General features: G+C 38.7%; 1 long non-coding RNA gene across 1 annotated transcript in view; it reads right to left on the bottom strand.

The window, feature by feature from the left end:
- The window catches only part of LOC110567207 (uncharacterized), a 174,116-nt gene extending 157,628 nt beyond the window's left edge, over positions 1 to 16,488 (bottom strand). Inside the window, exon 1 of the long non-coding RNA XR_002477654.2 lies at positions 16,398 to 16,488. This is a non-coding gene — a long non-coding RNA (uncharacterized LOC110567207). The remainder of the gene's footprint in view (positions 1 to 16,397) is intronic.
- Positions 16,489 to 16,727: the final 239 nt, after the last annotated feature.

The following is a 16,727-nucleotide window of genomic DNA, read 5'->3' as shown; positions in this document are numbered from 1 at the left end:
GAATGTCATTAATTTGAAGACTCACCTAACTCTATCTTGGGGAAATGAAAAATAGTTAATCAAGGACAGTGGTGCATGGCATCACTCTCACAGACAGGGAGAGTGTCTCCCAAAGCATTACTTTGGAATACTTTACTCTAAAATCTGGTAGCTATGTGATGGCGAGGGATAGAATCAGTCATTTTCCTTTGTCAAAGGACCAACATTTCTTTCTTTTTTTTTTTTTTTTTTTTGGGACAGAGTCTCACTCTGTCGCCCAGGCTGGAGTACAGTGGCATGATCTCAGCTCACTGCAGCCTCCGCCTCCCAGGTTCAAGTGATTCTCCTGCCTCGGCCTACTGAGTAGCTGAGATTACAAGTGCCCACCACCACGTCTGGCTAATTTTTTAATTTTTAGTAGAGACAGGGTTTCACCATGTTGATCAGGCTTGTCTCCAACTCCTGACCTTGTGATCTGCCCGCCTCAGCTTCCCAAAGTGCTAGGATTACAGGCATGAGCCACCATGCCTGGCAACATTTCTTTTAATACACAGTGTGATCAGTGAATCAAAGATGAATATCCAATGCTGGGAGTGGTGGCTCATGCCTATACTCCTAGCACACTGGGAGGCCAAGGCGGGTGGATCACTTGAGGTCATGAGCTTGAGACCAGCCTGGCAAACATGGCAAAACCCCATCTCTATTAAAATTACATAAGTTAGTTGGTGGTGATGGTGTGTGCCTGTAGTCCCAACTACTCAGGAGGCTGAGGTAGGAGAATCGCTTGAACCTGGGAGATGCAGGTTGCAATGAGCCAAGATTATACCGTTCTACTCCGGCCTTGGTGACAGAGCAAGAGACTCTGCCTTGAAAAAAAAAAGAATGTTCACACCCGTGCTGGAAATGAAAAGCCAGAGTTCATGAGTAGCTTCAGTAAAAGACAGGTTGCCACAGAAAAAGCTATGATGTGAAAAGGTTTCAGTTTACCAAGAAGCCCTCTAGCCATTCACTTATCACAAGGCAGTGTCGATGACCCCCTTGAAATATGCCTTTTGCTCCTGTTCCTTGTCTAAATGCAGCAAATCACTAGCTGACAGCTATACTCTGAGCACAAAGTGATGACCCCTGGAACCCTGAAAACTGACTGTTTCCCACTTTGTCTACTTAAATATCAATCTTACAAGTTCCATGAAAACAACTATAACAGATCGTTAAACTGATTTTCTTATTGTCTTAGAATTTTAGCAGAGGCCCAAACACTGTAGAGTGGAGATTATAAATTCAGAGCTAAGACCCTGCAAATCTTGATATATGGGCTGCTGACACATACAAAGATGGAGTTTTGGTTCATCACCTCTAAGAACATGAGTGTTGAAGATGTTCTGGGGACTTGTCAGTGGGTTATGCAGTCCCTCAGCACAAACTAGTGTAGGAGAAAGAAGTGCTTCTGCTCCCCTACCAACCACACCAAATCAGGAAGGCTTTGGAAACCTACCGGCAGAACTATACCTGTGTCTCCTAGAAGTTAGGTGGCACAAGCTGTTGTATGTGACTCAAACCTAAACAATGTAAATATGAGAGACTGATTCAACACCCTTGAGAACGGAATGAAAAAACAGGGCTACAATGGAAATTAACTGTACTCTCACCAATGGTGGGACAAAATTATATGTATTCTGAGAACCAAGTATGGATTCCATGGAAAAGAGCTGAACTTTATTCACATTTGTAGCCACCCTAAACAAGAGGCCCACCTGGAAAGATGAAGTGACACCAACAGAGAACCTGAGGAGCAGGCCAGATGCAGTGGCTCACACCTGTCATCCCATCACTTTGGGAGGCCAAGGTGGGAGGATCACTTGAGGTCAGGAGTTTGAGACCAGCCTGGCCAATATGGTGAAACCCTGTGTCTACCAAAAATATAAAAATTATCCAGGCATGATGGTGCATGCCTGTAATTCCAGTTACCTGGGAGGCTAAGGCAGGAGAATTGCTTGAACACAGGAGGCAGAGGCTGCAGCGAGCCCAATTATGCCACTGCACTCCAGCCTGGGTGACAGTGAGACTCTTTAAAAAAAACAAAAGTCTGAGGATCATGGGTCACTGGAAGTGAGAGGCTTAAAAGGAAACTGTGAATGGCCAGTTCTAGGAGGTATCACCTGTGTCAGGGACCTGCAGAGGGACAAGCCACAGCTGTGGGCTCTTCTAATAACTCATAAAATCTCACCATGAACCAGTTTTGGCATATCTGCCTTGGCAGAGGGGGAGAGCCAAGAAAGCTAGAGAAAACCTTTTCAATGTCTGAATTTTTCTCATCTATCTTTTCCCTCTCCAATCCCAGGGAATCCAGAGGCAACAAGGAAGGAGTGCAAAAACTAAGAAGAATAATAAAAGAAACCACCAAGCCCACTTTTCCATTGCAGAGTTTTAGCCAGAACTGAGATGGGATGAATAAAATGAGAACAGCTTGCATATTGAACTACACATTAAAGTTTGTATATTTTACAAAGGATTCTTCCTTATTCCTTTTCTCTTTATCCAAACCCCACCTACTCTTGTTTTATAACTTGGAAATGAGATTGACTATAACATGAAAAGTTATAGAGTCTGCCTGAAATTTCACCTAAGGCAAGGGAAGAACAATTCAGCAGAATAGGTTTAAAGTGATAGGAATGAAGAATAAAGGTGCTTTCTGCTTGCTTTTACCAAGTCCAATTTATTTAATAAAGCATTGTATTGTGTTAGTGTTTATGCACACATTCTGCAATTAGTACTTTGGAGCTAATAACTACATTTCTCTAAATAATTGCAATGATGCCTTATGTTTATATTAACAACTTAATACGTGTCAGACATTGTGCTAAATACTTTTTCAAGCATTATTCCATTAGAGTTTAGTGATCATCTTAAGAAATTCATTAAAACTATTTTACAGTTAAGGAAACAAAGCCTAGGTTAAATAACTTGAGTAAGATCACACAGAAAATGGTGGAGGCAGAACCTGAGCTAAGGTAACCTGTCTACAAAGCCTAAAGTCTTATTCAATAGACTTCCCTTGTAAAACATTGGACTAGGCATTATACAAAATAATAAAATAGTTAATGTTTTTAATATCTATGCTTATGCCAATATCCATTTTTATCATATTGTTTTCCATTTTAAATATTCAGAAATGGTCACATTTTCTATTTTTATCTAGGTGGCAGGAATGGAATTTTCCGCAATGAAGGAAATGATCTATATCTGTGCTGACCAGCATAGTAGTCACTAGCCACATGTGACTGCTGAGCACTTAAATGTGGCTGGTGCAGTGGAGGAACTAAATTTTTACTTGAATTTTATTTAAATTTATTTAACTTCAAACTTAAATGGTCATATGGGGCTAGTGGCTATGGCATTGGAATAACCAAAGATGATACTGCAGGCCTATCTTGGCCTATCTGTCTATTGGCAAATCCAGGTATACCATATATCACACACACATAATAGAGACTCTAGATTACTTGAGAAAGAAAGTTCTAGATTAAGGAGGAGGTAAGTGACTCATTTCAGCCAAAAATCCTTCCCCCAAAAATCTACCTAATATCTAGGATGATGCCAAAGTTTCAAAGATTCCTTTGGATATAGGGATATGGATTTCCAATATATTTTGGGATGTTCTCACAGAATCCAAGCTGATGGACATTTTTATATCACCAAAGTGATTGTCATAAAACCCTTTTTTCAAAATTAAAAAGAGGAATAACTTCCCAGTGGTTAGACTTAGATTGAGCTAAATATTTACTATCTGATAATCAAGACACTTATCAACAGCTAGAACATTCACTTGTTCTAGGCAACATTTTAAGAATGTCATTCTGAAAACAATTTAAAAGACAATCAAGATAAAGAAGGTTCTGAAAAGATGGTCATATGAGAGGACATGGAATTGTTAGCCAAAAGAGAAGGCACAGATGTCGTATAGTTGCGCTCTCAAGCAATTGAATGCTTGTCGTGGAGGAGAGAGAGTCTTATTCTATGCTATCCAAAGAGAAGGACTAAGATCAAAAGAGAGGACTTGGGAAATAGGAAACCCCAATGTAAGCAAGAGCAGGAAGTTGAGCTGTTCAGCAGAATTCACTATTTAAGTAGTGATGCACTCCAGCCACTAATTATGTTCAAACAGATTGCAGAAAATTTAAAATTATAGTTAAAATGCAAGTCAGGCTGGGCGTGGTGTTACATATCTGTAATCCCAGCACTTTGGGAGGCTGAGGTGGGTGGATCACCTGAGGTCAGGAGTTCGACATCAATGGTGAAACTGTCTCTTCCAAAAATACAACAAAAATTAGCCAGGCTTAGTGGGGTATGCCTGTAGTCCCAGCTACTCAGGAGGCTGAGGCAGGAGAATCACTTGAACCCAGGAGGCGGAGGTTGCAGTGAGCTGAAACTGCACCATTGCACTCCAGCCTAGGCGAGAAGAGCGAACCTCTGTCATAAAAAAAATGCGAGCACATATATTTCTATGGTACTTAATGAGAAGTTGTCACAGGGACCTTAAAAATGTAAAAGATTGGTTTAGCCATTCCTTTATTTTATTTTATTTTTTTTTAAAGAACAGTGTTTTGGAGAGAGATCCAAGATGGCTGATCACTAGCAGCTCAGGATTGTAGCTCCCAGTGAAAGCGCAGAGAATGAGAGGATGCCACACTTTCAGACGAATTTTTGTTGCTCACGGACCAAGAGATTCCCAGTGGAGGAGCCCCACAGGTGGCCAGGGTGACACTTGTGGTCAGTGCGGCGGTTTTGCTGGCACCTCGGCGCGGCAGTTCTTGGTGCAGAGTGAGCGGGACTGGATCCCCTTTTGGCCGATGTTGTTTGGAGCTCCAGGAAGGCAGAGTCGAAGGGAGCCAGACCGGAGATATTGGGCAGAAAAGCACCATCAATCTTAACACTGCTGTTTTGGCCGGCACAGTGGATTGCTCAGATTTCGGCGCTGGGAATCAACAAGTTGGACGTTCACTCACAGACCTAATTAGAAAGTCAGTAATTATAAAGATGACAGATAGATAAATATATAATGAAGGGAAGAAACCAGCCTAAAAAGGCAGAGAATACTCAAAATCAGAATGCCTCTCCCTCTACAGGGGATCACAGTTCCTCATCAGCAACGGAACAAGGCCTGATGGAGAACAAGTGCATTCCATTAACAGAAGTAGGTTTCAAAAGGTGGATGATAAGAAATTTCTGTGAATTAAAAGAATTTGTTTTAACCCAATGCAAAGAAACTAAGAATTTTGAAAAAAGGTTTGACGAAATGCTAACGAGAATAGACAATTTAGAGAGGAATATAAGTGAATTAATGGAGCTGAAAAACACAACACGAGATCTTCGCACAAGTTTAACAGTCGAATTGATCAAGCAGAAGAAAGGATATCAGGTGTCGAAGACCAACTTAATGAAGTGAAACAAGAAGACAAGATTAGAGAAAAAAGGATAAAAAGGAATGAGCAAAGTCTCCAAGAAATATGGGACTATGTGAAAAGACCTAATCTACGTTTGATAGGTGTACCTGAATGTGACGAAGAGAATGAATCCAAGTTGGAAAATACTCTTCAGGATATCATTCAGGAAAACTTTCCCAACCTAGTAAGGCAGGGTAATATTCAACTCCAGGTAATACAGAGAACACCACAAAGATATTCCTCAAGAAGACCAACCCCAAGGCACATAATCGTCAGATTCATTAGGGTTGAAATGAAGGAGAAAATACTAAGGGCAGCCAGAGAGAAAGGTCAGGTTACCCATAAAGGGAAGCCTATCAGACTTACAGCAGATCTCTCAGCAGAAATCCTACAAGCCAGAAAAGAGTGGGGGCCAATATTCAACATCCTTAAAGGAAAGAACTTTCAACCCAGAATTTCATATCCAGCCAAACTAAGCTTTACAAGCGAAGGAAAAATAAAATCTTTTGCAAACAAGCAAGTACTTAGAGATTTCACCACCACCAGACTTGCTTTGCAAGAACTTCTGAAAGAAGCACTACACATATAAAGGAACAACCAGTATCAGCCTTTCCAAAAACATATCAAAAAGTAAAGAGCATCAACACAATGAAAAATTTACACCAACTAATGGGCAAAACAGCCAGCTAGCATCAAATGGCAGTATTAAACTCATATATATTATTATTCAAATTGGATAAAAAGCCAAAACCCATCGGTATGCTGCATCCAGACCCATCTCACATGCAATGATACACAAAGACTCAAAACAAAGGGATGGAGGAAGATTTACCAACCAAACAGAGAGCAAAAATAAACAAATAAATAAAAAGCAGGAGTTGCAATTCTCGCCTCTGATAAAATAGACTTTAAAGCAACAAAGATCAAAAGAGGCAAAGAAGGACATTACATAATGGTAAAAGGATCAATGCAACAAGAAGAGCTAACGATCCTACATATACACACACCCAATACAGGAGCACCCAGATACATAAGACAAGTTACTTATAAAGAGACTTAGCCTCCCACACAATAATAGTGGGAGACTGTAACATCACATTGTCAATATTAGACAGATCAACGAGACAGAAAATTAACAAAGACATCTAGGACTTGAACTCAGACCTGGAACAAGTAAACTTAATAAACATTTATAGAACTCTCCACTTCAAATACACAAAACATACATTCTTATTAGTACCACATCACACCTATTCCAAAAGTGACTACATAATTGGAAGTAAATCACTCCTCAGTAATCACATAGCATTTCATAGGTTTAAATGAAATATTGGTTGGCTGCTTGTTTGTTATTTTCTTCCCTTATTCCTTCCTGTCTCCATAGTTAAGCATAATTATTGGCATAAAAGAGGTTTTCAATACCCATTTCTAGACTGCATTCTAGCCTGGGCAATAAAGCAATACTCCCATTCTCTCTCCCTCTTTCTCTTCCTTTTTCTTCCTCTCCTTCATTCTTTTTTTCTTTCTCTCTTTCTTCCAAAAAAAAAAAAAAAGGACAGTGTTTTGTCAATATTTATACCTTACTTATAAAATGTAAGTTATAGCTGTATCTATGCTTTATCTTGTCATTAAAATTTGGATATCTAAATACGTTTTCTAAAAAGGGCAAAGAGCTTTTCCATATATTTTGTGATTTAACAGTTCTAAAGACAACTGATGTATAACTTTGAAATGATAAATATTTATAAGACATTATATTTGTTGGAATTAGTTGAAAATTCTGTGTGTTCTAATAAAGTTGTAAATTATGTTTACATAGGAGGCAAAGTTTGCTGATCAATCCTATGGAAATTAGTCCAATGTAAGACACCACTGACATAATTCAACCTATATAAAGCACTAAGTAAATTCTCTTAGAATTAGCAACATATCTAAAAGCATTCTTTCTTGTAAATATTATTTTGCAAGCAAGACAGATATAGTCATATATTAACAGACTGATTTCAAGATGCAATGCCCAAATCTTTTCCAAAATATTTTTTTAAACTTTTGCCAGGAATTCATTTTCTCCCTTTTCTATTTATCCAAGTACCACCTATCCAAGGCCCTATGCAAGCCTCTTTACCATGAAGACTTCCCAGACTGTCTCAGCCTCTTTTAAGTTTATACCATGGTCACGCCTGCATTACTCTATGCTACACACTCCTTACCATAGAATTCCTAAGTATTCTTAATCCTTGTGTATATTTCTGTTTAACTATGTTGGCTTATCCCTGTTCTAACACAGTGACTTGCATTAAAAGGCCACGGTATATGCTAATTACTTGATCAAGAAAAGTTGGAAAATCCATAGATGGGAGAACTGGCCAGACCAGGAAGAATTTCTATCCCAGTTATCTTTGCTATATAACAAATTACCCGAAAACTAGGTGGCTTCAAACAAGCATTTTATTATGTTCAAGGATTGATTGGGAATTTGGAAAGGAGACATTAGGGCTGGCTTCTCTCTGCCATGAGGTCTGGGGTCTCAGATGAGAAGACTAATAACTCATATCTGGTGTTTTAGAGGGAATGGCTCAAAGGTTAAGACTGCCACGCTGAGCACCCATCTGTGGCTTCTCTGTGTGGCTTGGCTTCTTCTTAGCATGGCAGCCCCAGGGGAATCGGACAGGACTCCCAGAAGGAGTATTTAAGTGTATGTACCAAGTGAAAGCATTTTTGGACCTCACCTTTAAAGTGACATAGTGTCACTCCCACCATACTCTATTGGTTGAAGTAGTCACAGATTCAAAGTGGAGAAAATATAAACCCCATCTCTTCATGGGAGAAGTGGCAAGTTCACATTATCACATAGCATGTGGGATAGGAACTATTGTAGCATCCATCTTTGGAAAGTACAATCTGCAATGTTTAAATTTTTTGGAAAATGCAATTTCTAAGCCAGTTCTAGGCTTTAACAGGCTACAGTTTTGGATATGTTCAGTGTGTGACCAAATGTTCTGGAACTACATAAAGTCCACAGCCAGAATATCTTGTTGATAACAGTATCAATAATAGACATCATTTGTTGACACACACTAATGAATACTTACCAATGTCTTACAAGCATTACCTAATTCCTCAAATCGATGCTATGATAAAGGGCTAATCATGATCCCATTTTACTAACAAGAAAACTGTGGCACAAAATTTTCAAGTAAGTTGAGCATGGTCAGTGGAAGCAAGATTTGATATCAACTGTGTCTGTCTGACTCTGGAGTCTAGTTTCTTAATCCTGAAGCTGTACTGACTCTATATACAACACTGTCAGAAGCATGTGAACCAGTGTAACTCCATCTTGTATAGGAGCTGGGTAAAACAAGGCTTAGATCTACTGGGCTGCATTCCCAGAAGGTTAAGGCATTCTAATTCATGGGATGAGATAGGAGGTCAGCACAGGTCATAAAGATGTTGCTGATAAAACAGGTTGCAGTAAAGAAGCCAACCAAAACCCACCAAAACCAAGATGGCAACAAGAATGACCTCTGGTCATCCTCACTGCTATACTCCCACCAGTGCCATGACAGCCTACAAATGCCATGGCATTGACAGGCAATGAACTTTATGTGGTCCAAAAGGGGGAGGTATGAGTAATCCACCCCTTGTTCATCATATCATCCAGAAATAACCATAAAAATAGGTAATTAGCAGCCCTCAGGGCTGCTCTGTCTATGGAGTAGCCATTCTTTTATTTTTTTTCTTTCTTAATAAACTTGCTTTCACTTTACATTATGGGCTTTCCCTGAATTCTTTCTTGCACAACATCCAAGAACCCTCTCTGGGGGTCTGAACCAGGACACCTTTCCTGTAACAACATTGTACATCTTAAAGGCTTCTGAGCCCTTCAATCTTATAGCTTTTGTAAATAACTAGGTCTGTATGGGGAATGTCACTTGCATCACTGATTCCCCCTGGAGCATGTTATATTGTTTCTGGTTATGTTTCAGCATGCACAAGCCCTTCTGGAAACTTTGAAAAATTATGTTTCATTCTTTTCCTCTAACCACACACAGCTTGGTCATAAATGCTTCTGGAATTTGTTTTCATCAGCTCAGTGCATCATTTCTTCCTTTGTTCCTGCCTGTCACAGCAACGTCAAAGCAGCAAGCAAAAACCCATCCACTGATAATTCTTTATCTTCCAACAGCAATTTTTGTTTCTATGTTTGAATAATGCTTTAGGGCTCATACCCTGTTCTGGACTGAATGTATTATATTATGTATTTGGAAGAGGCTTACTTAAGCACCTGAGTGGTTTTCTCCATTTTATGAGGCAGAAGGTTATTGTAGCTTACTGCCCAAATTTTTCCCCTCTAGTTAAACACAGATTAGTGAAACCTGAGATACTCTGAGGACTCATTAAAGAAGAACTGTCAAACCTTTGAAAAACAGAATGTCCACATAGATTTCCCTATAGCTATGCTTATCAATTTGTAGAAAGCTAAGAACAAATACTTCAAGAAATGATTAACTGTCTGAATGAAATTGCACACACACACACACAGAAGCCACTTAATAAACCAACAATGAAAGGTACAACTGTGGATCAGCTGCTCCACATGTCTCTCTTTGGAGGTTCAAATGCAGCAATGAAACTAAGCTGGTACTTGAATGAAGTGATTTACCTCCCTCAGAAGGAATCGTGTTTCATCCCTACTTTCTAAAGTCCTTTTAGTTTTGCCAGACATCTATCCCTTGTATTACATAAGAACAGAAAGCCACAAATTGCATAAAGGCAGGTGGTCTAGCTTGGTCTTGCTAATATCCACCATTCAACTAGAATCTTCCAGACTGTTTAATTGGAATTTTTGTTTTGTTCTATTTTGTTCATTTGTTTGTTTAGCATTTGCAGGGAGAATAGAAACTGTCTCTCCTTCAGGCTGAGCACTTGGGAATAGACTACCAAACATTAACTTAAAAGCCAAGAAAGAAAAAAAAATATTTTGGGTAACAAAACAGCTGCTGAACTCTATAGAGCACAATTACTAAAAACACCTTGTATAGCTGTGAAGGGAAACTCAAAGAGCTGTTAGCCATTATAGGTTCCTGGGTAGATTTTAAACATTCTAAGACAATGTACAGATATATCAAAAGAGAATGTGCATATCTAGAAAAAAAAATCACAAAATAACTGAGATAGAAAAAGAAGGAAGAAAAATTTCCTACAACAGTCACTGAACTACAACAACACATGAAACACAAGGATGGATTAAACAGCAATAAATTCTTTAAGAATTTAATAGGATTATTTACAGAATATAGTACTCATTTCATTTCCTAGAATGATAAAGGCTATCATCACTGGTTGTTAGAGAATTGCAAATCAAAACCACGAGATATCATCTCATGTCATTAGAATAGCGATCATTAAAAAAGTCAGGAAACAACAGATGCTGGAGAGGATGTGGAGAAATAGGAACTCTTTTACACTGTTGGTGGGAGTGTAAATTAGTTCAGTCATTGTGGAAGACAGTGTGGTGATTCCTCAAGGATCTAGAACCAGAAACACCATTTGACCCAGCAATCCCATTACTGGGTATATACCCAAAGGATTAGAAATCATTCTACTACAGAGACACATGCACGCGTATGTTTGTTGCAGCACTGTTCACAACAGAAAAGACTCGGAACCAACCCAAATGCCCATCAATGATTGACTGGATAAAGAAAATATACCATGGAATACTATGCAGTCATAAAATAGAATGCATTCATGTCCTTTGCAGGAACATGGATAAAATTGGAAACCATCATTCTCAGCAAACTAACACAGGAACAGAAAACCAAACACCACATGTTCTCACTCGTAAATGGGAGTTGAACAATGAGAACACATGGACACAGGGAGGGGAACATCACACACTGGGGCCTGTCAGGAGATTGGGGGCTAGGGGAGGGATAGCATTATGAGAAATACCTAATGTAGATGATGTGTTAATGGGTGCAGCAAACCACCATGGCACATGTATACCTATGTAGCAAGCCTGCACATTCTGCACATGTATCCCAGAACTTAAAATAATAATAATTTTAAAAAAGATAAAAGATAAAAGGAATCTCAAAACAACACTCGGCATAACTTTCTTATCTTATGTTTTATTTTGTCTAACAAGAGGACAATAGAGAAAAAGTAGTAATTATCAGTATGAATGGGACTACCTACTGGCAACCTAACTTCTGGGCCATTACCCTTCCTATCACACTTCTTAGTACCTGTGTTTTATAGAGTAGCTTACAGTACTGTTAAATAAGTCATTTCACTATATCTTCACATGTGTGATGTCAGAAAAGGCATCAGTTTTTATTTTATTTTATTTATTTATTTTTTTGAGATGAAGTCTCGCTTTGTCGCCAGGCTGGAGTGCAATGGCACAATCTTGGCTCACTGCAACCTCTGCCTCCCGGGTTCAAGCGATTCTCCTGCCTCAGCCTCCCAAGTAGCTGGGACTACAGGCGTGCACCCCCATGTCCAGCTAATTTTTGTATTTTTAGTAGAGATAGGGTTTCATCATGTTGGCCAAAATAGTCTCGATCTCTTGACCTTATGATTTGCCTGCCTTTGCCTCCCAAAGTGCTGAGATTACAGGCATGAGCCACCATGCCCAGCTGGTGTCTGTTTATTTTAAAGATGATGCATTTACTTAAATGCAATTAAATATAGAAAGTTTAATGTCCTAGTGCTAGTTACATGGTTAATGATATAAGCAAGACCAAACCCCAGGCCTCTAGGTTTCGACATATATGTATGTTATCTACTCTGGAGATTAAGTGCTTATATCTAGTGAATGTTACCATTTACAAATACTTGTTATGTCAGGTTCTATACAGTGATACCTTGAAATAATATTCTTTTTATAACAAATTCCTTTGTAAAAAAAAAAGAAAGAAAGCCCATGATATTAATAGAAAAGAAAACAGAAGCAACAGGTCCGTAGCAGTAAGCTTTCATTGGTGACAAAATTTAAAATCAACCAATCAGCAAACACCTTTCTCAGTATTTTGTTTTTGTTTTTTCCCCTATTTTAAGAAAAATATAGCTGATCAAAGGTAAGAAAAGTCTGTTTGCTTTATTTTTAGCCACTACATTTTTTTTCCAACTATTCTGTTCACCACTTTCTCTTGTCAGAAAAGGAAAACCTTCTTTCATTCATCTATCTGACCATTCATCAGGTTTTTATTAAGTGCCTAATCCAAGCTAGAACTATGCTAGGTGCGGTGGATACAATGGTAAACAAGAAAGACCAAGAAACTCTCAACCTAGTAGAAGACGTAGACAACTGAAGTGGCTCTTACAGTACAGTGCTCTAAGGGCTATGATGAGAACAGCATGCCTGGCTGCCTCTAACTCCCACTGGGGAAGTCAGCAGGAAACCTCCTGGAGAAAATTACTGTAAGCTGAAACCTAAATAGGGCAGGGTAGGGAATGGAAAAAAAAGGTTTTAAGGGAGCCACTGATGCAAAGGAGTAAAAACAAAGCGTTTCCTGTTCAAAGAACTGAAAGAAGTTAGTGGAAGGGGGAGCAGAGGAAAAAGGTGGGCGTGGCTTAGGAAACAACACTCCACCAGGGCCATATCTCACTGAGTGCTGGCAGCCGTGTCAAGGGCTTGAACTCAATCTTAAGCAACTGGAGGAAAGTTAAAGGGTTCATTAGGGAAGACATGAATAAATATTATTCTCCAGTAAAATCATTCATGCCAGTTAGGGAACCAATTAGGAGCTTGTTCCTGTAATCCAGGTGAAAGAGGTAACAGTGGTCTAAAATGGTTTTCACAAACCATTTGACTAACAGAATTCCATGCTTTGATTTTACATTCTTTATCTCGTGTCATAGAAAATGTTTGCTGCTGAAAATTTTGAAACATAAGCAAGCAAATGCAGAGATATTTCAGGGAGTGGAGCCCCCAGAATTGCACGTTCTCCTGAATCCTACTGGCCTTCTGCTCCTCTGACAGATGACATGCTGGGAGCTGGTCTAGCTGAATTACTTCACTTTCATTCTGTAACTCCCGCCCCGTCTGTCTCCAGCCTAGATGGCTTCTTTTGGATTTTTTCCTAGATCCAACATACTTGTCTTCTCCTTTAGCCCTAAGTTTTCTACACATTTTCTTAACATAGGTTTGCATTCCCCAGGACTCATTATTTTGACCTCTGCTTTCTGAAATGCAAGTCTGACATACATATAACATTCTTTTGATTCACAAAGGAGTTACAGATCATGAGTTTGGGTAGTGCAATATAATTACAACTGCTCTTTGCACATATGTCCACAAGTTTTTCTTCTTCCCCTGGGCTCACAGTTCCCTCAGTTACCCTCACAGAGTCTGCATCTGTATTCACATGGGACAGCCTTGCACAGCACAGCTCACACCTCATGTCAGCTGGGATGTTACAGAAGAAAGTAGAGTACCAGAAGGAGAATGGAGTGGATGGATTCTAAGATTCCATGCTCTCTAGTGGAGTGTTGTTTCCGAAAAACTTATCGGACCACAGTTCCACACATGAAAAATTCATCATACTTTGAAGATAATTAAAGTAAATATCACCCAGTTTTAACCAAATTCATATTTTACCACAAAAGGACATGCAAATGGCTTCTTTTTAAAATATATATATATCCAGAAAGTTTTTGGCAATGTAACAATGGAAAACTGAAATGTTTGGGGGTGAATAACTCATGTTCTAGACATCTACCATTATTAAAGTTTTCATGGGTAAGACTAGATCTTAAAACAGTTTGCCTTTTTGATGAACGGAAACTGAGTTTGAACAAGTCCCATCTGGACTGAATTTTTAGCATCTCAAAAGTGGTGTTATTTAAAACCACATTACTCTGACACTAGGAAGCCAATGCACATAGTACAGCCACAGGATCTTTAGATACTGCAGTGGGTGGAAATAAAGTTTCCCTAAAAGAAAATTGATGTTCCTGTTGTCAATCACCCCACAAGGAAGTAAATCCTGAGACGAGAAAGGAGGGCTTGGGAAACATATCTCAGTTCCCAAGAACAGAGCACCTCTCCCTTTTCTAGATGAAGGACTCATCTTAATGAGCACAGAAGCCTCAATACTGTAACAGCCAGTGCCAGTGACTGGGCATGGGGTGAGCTGCCCCTAATAACCCACAGTAAAGCAAGGACCTGCCTGATGAGGAACCCCCAAAGGATCTGAAACAGAGGCAGTAATTTTCAGATGTTCTGTACAGGTTGTACCTCCCTTCTATTATCCTCAAACAATCGTTTTTAAAATGCTCCAATCCTAAAAATCTTAAAATGATGAAATGTGGCTCCTGGCCTCTGCTTTACTAAGAGAAATTAAAGAAAAAGGAGACGCCCACTGCTGAAGTGCGCAGGTTCAGTGGAGTTGTTTACCCTTTCCCGGGTCCAGGGTGGCTTTGGCGGCAGTAATTATGGTTGGAGAAACTGCCTGCAGTGATGCTATCACAGAGACAGAGACAGTCCAGTAGCAAAATGTCAGCTGAAGAGAGATTCTGCAGCAACTAACACCTGAGCCAGTGGTGTGGACCCCTGCCATGGGCCTGCAGCAGCATGCAGTGAGAACATTTGGGAATACTTCTTGAGAATGTCAAGTCATCACGGACAGTGGCTCATGAGTCAGACCTCACCCTGTGTATCATCGTCAGAACACCATCCATGGTGGTTTGGACCATTATGTAGTTTTAAATTGTTTTTGTTCTTATTCATTGTTTAATTTATATCTATGGTAGATCATTGTTTAAAGACAGGAAGCAAAAGAACACTGATGTTGAAATAAAAATTTATAAGACACATAAAGGAGATAATTCTATAAATTCCCTTAAGAGTTTCTTTAACCAAACCTACCAGTTGCATTAAACTAATCAAAATACATATACAGCACATCATGCTATTTCTATTTCTACTTTTAGAGTGTGAAAAGGGAAGCTATTTTGCCAATAATATGCAATTTGGGTTTTTTGACTAATGGGATTAAATATTATCCATAAGAAAATGTTTTATTTGAGCATAGGCTAGAAAAATGACAACTTAAATCTTTTCTCTGAACCCATATTTTAGGAACAAAAACATAAAAGTTATTTAAATAAAACACTTCATGTTTTTAAAAGTGAAATGCAAGAAATCTAAACATAAAATAAGCCGTTTTGTTGATGTTGCCACAAGCAGTTACATTCATATCTACATTTTAATATACATTTAGGCCCCAACCAAACATTATAGATATTATTTTACATTTCAGATCTTTTAATTTTTTAATAAAATTTTAAAAAATTGAACAGCAAATGTTACATGTTAAGTGGGAAAAAGTTAAAATGTATTTTATATAATTATCATTAACATTATATTTAAACAATCAAATAATTTAGATACTCATATCATTTATCATCCAAACTAGAACAGTTTTGAGAATGAAAGGGCCTACTAATAATCACCATCCCAGGATAATATATAAAATCCAGGGCTAGCCTAAGGAAATGGAACTTTTGGTAATACTGGTAAGGATATGATCCACAATAACATATTGACTTTTTATAACATTTATTTATTATGTAACACATAAGATGATGAGATGATTTTTACTGTAGAATTTAAGGCAGAAAAGGAAGCTAAACTAGATTGTGCCATTTTAATTCAATTCCTTCATTTCACAAATAAAGATCATAAACCTAAATATGCTAAAATATATGACCAAGATATGACAACTAAGCTAAAAGAAACTTGCATGCCTTTAAATTATAACTACTTTATTGACGACAGATGACCAGGAAATTAAAAACATAATTTTAATAACTACTTCCTAAAACAATAACAACTAATGTGAAATAATTAGCACCTTTAATAAAAATCATGAAAAATAATTGTTATTGTCAATATTCTGAAATGTTGTACCATATCTATTCATAGAAATGCTAATAATCAGTCCCAGTGGCAGGAAATCTTACCAAGGTTATCAGAGGTGAGACAGACAGGTGTGGACTGGTAACCTGAAGCAGCTGGTGATCTGAGCAGTTCCTCATCTGGAAGGTCATAGGAAAGGGCACATTCTCACACTGACAACTGAACCTGCAAGCTCATCGCCACCAGCCCCGCAGCACGGTGGTCTGCTTAAGTAACAATGACTGAGCATGAGATGGTACAATGAAAGAACTGTAATCTTGTGCCCAGATGTAGAACATTCAGAATCTGGAGAAGTAGGGCATTCTGATTAGTGGAATAGTCTAAAACAACGCTGAGACAGAGGCAGATGCAATGACCTCTAGTAGCCAGATCCG

This window comes from Aotus nancymaae, unplaced genomic scaffold, assembly GCF_030222135.1.
Source record: "Aotus nancymaae isolate 86718 unplaced genomic scaffold, 86718_ANA_hifiasm-v0.15.2.pri h1tg000016l, whole genome shotgun sequence".
Taxonomy (NCBI): domain Eukaryota; kingdom Metazoa; phylum Chordata; class Mammalia; order Primates; family Aotidae; genus Aotus; species Aotus nancymaae.
This window is presented reverse-complemented; position numbering and strand designations above follow the sequence as displayed.